Raw genomic sequence first — 6,339 nt, 5'->3', positions numbered from 1 at the left:
ACTTAACCACTAATGGATAATTTGCCTCTTTTGGTGAACACATCAGCAAATACACAAGATACTTAAAATAGAGAATCATAGAAACAAGTTTTTGAGTCAATATAATGATCTTATTTTCCTTTAATAAACAAGAACCAGCCGGTTTTATAATGAGATATAAGTGACCACAGGAATTCTCCATAATCATTTTCCAATGATGGAAAGAAAACACATCTATTTTTATGGATATTTCTTTTCCCCTTTCAAAGATGGCAGTGGCAGTAATACATCCAGATGGAGCATCCTGGTGGAGAAAACTGATTCAGAGCTGCCAGCTTTGTAAGTGTATAGATGTCTTCTCTGTTGGGAATAGCAAGTTCAGCTCCTATTTCAAGGACCTTTCCATTTTGACAATGCTTTGTTACCTGAACTACAAGGTACCTTTGCCCTAAGTAGGTGGATTTGTTCATTTGTAATCTTCCAGCAATTGGGAAATTCCAGCTCCCTCTCTAATGATGACCATGTTTTTTACTTGCCATGCAGCCAGGCAGTATTTATCAATTTCTCTGCTGCTTGCTTTTAAGTGATCACTGATCTATAATTCCTCTTCACTTTATCACTCAGGTCTACTTTGTAAGATGACTATTTATGAGGCAATATGCATGTTGGCAGCCTTGGACACTCACAGTGACAGCTCATTTCAAGTGCCCCATTGTTATAAATACATCTTGATTCCAACAACTCATCACAAAGTGGAAATAAATAGAACAATGAATTTTACCTATGACTTTTCAGTTCTGTAAGCTTGTTTTGTCTGGGCTTTCACCTCCCTGTCAGCCCACAAGTAAGCTCTCAAGACACCTGAGAAACAGTCTCTGGTTCTTTCTGAAATTCCAAACATTAGGGTGCAAAGCATTGGGTAAGTATGACTCAGAAATGTATGAAATGTCTAGTGAGTATATATTCAAATATAAGGATTAAAGTTCAATGCTACAAAAATAAACATTTATAGGATTTTTCACTCTTTTTTCTCTCCAAATATAATTTGCATTTGCTAAGTTTCTTTTGTGTGTGTGTGTGTGCTTTTAACATCTTGACATTTGAATCTCAGGAGAATCTATTAGGTGTTCCTTAATAAATTATTCTAAATTTCATTAAGTTCTTATCTTCAAGGTGCTTCTTTTAACGAAAGAGCATTGAATTGTAAATTCATTTCAAGGTATTTATTAGGAGATACTGCTTTGCGACCTTTATGGCCATTATTTTGGCAGAAACACTATAAAAATTAACTTAGTTCCTAGAGTGTTTAAACAAAAAGACAGTAGTCAGGCAAACTTTCCAACTAAAATCATGTAAAAAATACTCTAAGGATAGGGAAAAGCCATTTTGTTTAGAAAGTCAATCTTTTTAATTCTGCTTCTTTTTTTTTTTCCTGAGTAGACTAAACAAATAAGTCACCACAGGCACTGTGCACTTTTTCTGTTCCTTTCTCTTGGGATGAAATATGAAATAATCTACAAAGTAATTTGATCCAGCAATTAAAAACAAGGACATGAATTACACTAACAACTGTCACATAGAAAGAATTATTTCCCTCATAACGCCGCTTGATGTTACAGACCCTGGGTGATTAGGAACAGATTGTAATTGGAAAGGAGCCAAACCAATTCAGGTATCTCCAAAACACAGGGTTAAGCCTCGACTTGCAAACAGAGAACATTTTTTACTACCCACAGGAGTATCTTTTTGCAATTGGCGGTCGGGTGTTTACCTAGCGATTACCCAAGGCACCTAGCGATGCTGTCCTGCCAGGTACCGACTGCCAGTTGGCACTGCCACCAGTCTGTGCTGAGGCAGCGAGCGCACCATTTGTGCCACGTTCCTAGAGACGAAGTCCTCCTGAATATTGATTATTTGCTGTTTCTGCTCAGTTGTATAGTATATCATTCTAAATAATGAACATATTAGTGTGCCGGTTTGTCATGAGACAAAGTAGGTAAAAGATACCACTCTCTATTGGCGAAATTTAATTTTCCCAAAGGTATGCAGATTTTATGGCCACTCCTGATGCATCATCATTTCTAGTTGAAGGAAAGGTAGTGAAGCTCTTCATTGAAGAAAATTGCTGTACGCTGGTATAGTGGAAAGAATTCAGTTTGAGGGGTTAAATGATCCACTCAAAATTAGTACATAGTAAACTTTAGGGGTAAAAGCTTTAAAAACCCATGACCAAAGACAAAGAAAAAAACAAAACTCCTTTAAAATTAATCCATTTGGAACAACAACAATCATTAACATTTTGGTGTATTTTTTTTCTCTAGCCTTTTTCATATTTTTTGAGGTTGGGATCATTTTTCTTATACAATTTCATATCCTGTTTTGCTCTATTCTGTTTGCTTAAAATTTGTCAGATGTATTTTACCATGTCATTGAAAATCCTACTGACATATAATTTATAACAGCTGCATAATGTTCTATCTTTGGGATGTTTCAGAATTTATTTAAAAAAAAATCTCTCGATGTTGTTTCTTAACCGCATTATTTGTACATAAAACTTCGTCTACATTTTTTCATTTTCTTTGGGTGATTTTCTAAATGGAGAACCAGAGGGTCAAAGGATAAAAGCATTTTCTGCAAGTTTCTTCCTCTTTTTAAGGGAAAAAACTTTTATTACTTTTTCTTATTGCAACACAGACATTGCAAAAACAAACTTTCTGATATTTAAAGAAAACAAAATCACCACTATTTGTCCCTGCACATGCATACAATTCTCTTTCCTTCTTTCTTTTCTTCTTTCATCACTCTTTCCTTTCTAAAAACAATGGAATCAAACCAAAAAAAATGTTTTGTAATTTCTTTTTCATCTCATAATGTACTCTGGATATAGCAGTTTTTTTAGGGCCTTTGACATCTGTTAACTTAATGTCCAACAAGGCCACACCACTGCCAATTCCCATCAGCAGACACAAAGTGCCATCTTACAATCTTACCAGCACTGACTGTTGCCTCTCTTATAATCTTTGCTATTCAATAACTTTCTATAGCTTTATTTTGTACTTTTTTGCACATCTGTGAAGCTAAATGTTTCTCTCACTTTAGACTCTAAATTTCCCTCTTTTGTAATTCGTTCTCATTACCTATTCATTTGTTGTCACCTTGTTTTCATATTATTTGTGTAAGCCCTTTATATAATAAGTAGTTTGGGCATATTTCATTATTGTGACAATTTCTTTTCTTTTTTGTCTCTTAGTTTTATTTATTTTTAATTGGATCTAAATTTATAATTCAAAATTTTATTCTTGCTGTGTATTTTTCTCTGGTTTTCAAATGTAGGCCATCCTTTCCTATATAGAGAACACATAAATATTCATATTCTGTTTTTATTTTTATGATTTTTATTTGAATTTTTTTTACTGTAATCTACTAGGAATATATTGTGAAACATAGCAAAAGATTAGGATCTACTTTGAATTTTGCTTCCAGTGATTCCACCATGTGTTAAATTACCATAGCTCTTTTGTCATAATAAAGTTCTTATATGTACAAAGGTCTGTTTCTGAATTGTGCCTTTGTTTCTAGACTGTAAGCTTCACACAGGCCTCACATGGGTACCATTCTCTGTTTGACTTAAAGAAACCCAGAAAAGCAAAGGAGGTTGATTTCTTGTAGGGAACTGAAAGCCCAGCCCATGCTAAACTTACCAAAATTTTTCCTCCGACTCCTAAAATCCTCAATATTATAAACCTCAATATTATAAACCATGCCTGACAAAGAATAGACAGAAATGTCTTTTTATACAATTTTGTATGTAAAGAAAGAAGTTCCTCTGAAATGACTACTGAATTCTAGGTCCATAGTGCTTTCCTAATGAATAACCATGGCTCTTTAATTTTATGTTAAATGCTTAATCATTGAGTTTTAATCATCTTTTTTTTTTTTTTTTTTGGTACCAAAGATCAAACTCGGGACCTTGCACTTGTGAGGCAGGCAGCAGAACCACTGAGCTAAATCCCTGGCCCTTACTTGTCCTTATTATGGTTTAAAAAGAAAATACCAGTTTTTCCTGTACTGGCCATTCAAACTGTGGAGAGAATATATTTCAGGTTAAATTTTTGCTGAAAGAGAGGCTGTTTAATTCACTCAGATTTCCCAAAACAAGCTCAAAAGTACTATTTGCCTATGAGCTTTGATTTCTCAAATCATGAAGCAGCAAAGCAATTTTGGATTTTAATTTTCAAGTTTCTCTTCTTTTTAATAAAATATCAAACAGATTGGTTGAGTCTTTAGAGACAGATCAAAGGGCTGAGAAGAAATAAACTCCTTTATTTCCAAGGTACATTGGAGACAAAGATGCCTGATTGTGTATGGGAATAAGACAAGAATCTGTCCCAGGAAAAATGCAGTCCACAAGTCACCATGTTTGCTTATAGAAGTTATGTCATAGAACTGTATTGGCTAATAATATGTGAAAAGAAAAAACACAAAGTGCCTAAGCCTGGGTTACAATATCATTAGGAGCTAACAGGTTCTGGTAACTCACAATACATTCTTGCTTATTATCATAGAGTTAGCAGATTTCATCTGAAATCACAACCACCCACAATAAGACAGTATTGCTAATGCCTCACTCTTATGTTATTGAAAATTCTTAATTCATAGTTGGATAACCTAGCCAAGTCCTGTGCAGCAATATTAATGCAAAGTAAGAAAAATTTGGACCCAAATTTCCTGCATCATGAAAATTCAAAACAAGAGCAATATTGCTATCAATCAAATCAGCAAAGCTATTCTGATTAAAAGATCAGATTTCCTGATTAAAATTTGCACCAGATGAAGTTTTGGAGGATGCAGTGTGGTGCAGGACAAGCATTATTAAACATTTCAAAGTTCTAGTATGGCCACTTGAGGTTTTCCACTGCAGGTACTGGAGTCACAGGCACCTTTGAAGTGTATGTAGCAATGAGATTGTGCTGATTATTGGGACATTTTTGCTTTTATTGAACAGTATAAAGCTTCTTAAAATATGCATCTGAATGTCATTGCAGGTACATTGCTGCATCAACTAACACTCTTCCTAAATTCACACTAGGTCTATTTATATCTGTAAGATGGAAAAAAAGATAATCTAGCTTCAGACATATTTTGAGCAGCAACCCATTTAAAAATTAACCCCCCTAAATGGTGGTCATCCCTGTTTAAAATATAGACTCTAAAGCAGCAAAGACAGAAAATCACTGAACAATACTTTACACGTTGCAAAGTGTGAAGTTTTGTGTTTATTTTTTTATTTATTTACTTTTTTTTTTTTTTTTGCAAAGGCCAAATTCTTTTGTTATTACCACAACTGCTTCAACTACGCTTTCCTCGGAGGGAGTGACAGATTTAAAGGGGATTAGCAAGTGAAAGAGGCATGTGGGTATATGTTCATAGCAATAAAAATCTTCCTGCTATTTAACTTAAAGCTCCTTTGTTCCTACAAGGTAAGTCCATTCATCACTTCCCTGGGGCTATTCCATGTCCAGAGCACTGTGGCAGTGTTCCTGGAGAGGAGAATATGGTCTAGCTTTATCTTTAGAGCACCTTTAAAATATAGATTACAAGAGAGAGCTGACTACAAAGTGCTGCAACGTGGTATTTAGAGAGCACCGTGCTCTACAGACAGAAGCCTGCCACTACATTAATTCATCTTGCACCATTTTCTGTTCTCATTATAATTTTATCTTAGGAATTAATACATTCTGCCATCTTCTATTCTGGTTACAATCTAGAGGAATTCGTGAGGCTGAATACATTTTGTACCACTTTGTTCTTCTTATAATGTTAAGATGTTTTCAAGAATGGATTAGTTCAATGCCACTTTCCCTACTTTATCTTGAGAATAAGAACTTAAACAGTTAGAAAACTTCACCTAGCATTGGTATGAATGCATTTGTAGTACAAAGATTGTATAAGAGGAGAAACCAGGAAAGCCGTTTTGTCTTTGTTTTTAAAGACTTTTTGGCCTCCTATACATTTTAAAGAGAACACAAAAAGGACATATGTGAATGGTATTAGCTGAATGACAAAGGCCTCTAGAAAGAAGAGAAGTACTCGTCATGAGTTAGTCTTTCTCCCAAGTGAAACAAACAGAAATTCCTCCATCAAAAATACATTTTAAAAAAACCTAACACTTGAAAATACACACAAATCCTTACAAAGATTCAAATTTAGCAAAAAATATCCTCTCGATACTACAATTACCAAAGCGGTTAAGCTGTTTGGAAGTATCAAGGGTTAAACATATGTGCTTGGTCACCAAAATAAAACTGGTAAAGTGAGTTTTTACATGGGATCAGGGAGTGGCACTCAAAACAATGGCAA

Source organism: Heterocephalus glaber, unplaced genomic scaffold (genome assembly GCF_053883595.1).
Source record: "Heterocephalus glaber isolate CG9 unplaced genomic scaffold, H.glaber_assembly_v1.0 deba00001543, whole genome shotgun sequence".
NCBI classification, from domain to species: domain Eukaryota; kingdom Metazoa; phylum Chordata; class Mammalia; order Rodentia; family Bathyergidae; genus Heterocephalus; species Heterocephalus glaber.
This window is presented reverse-complemented; position numbering follows the sequence as displayed.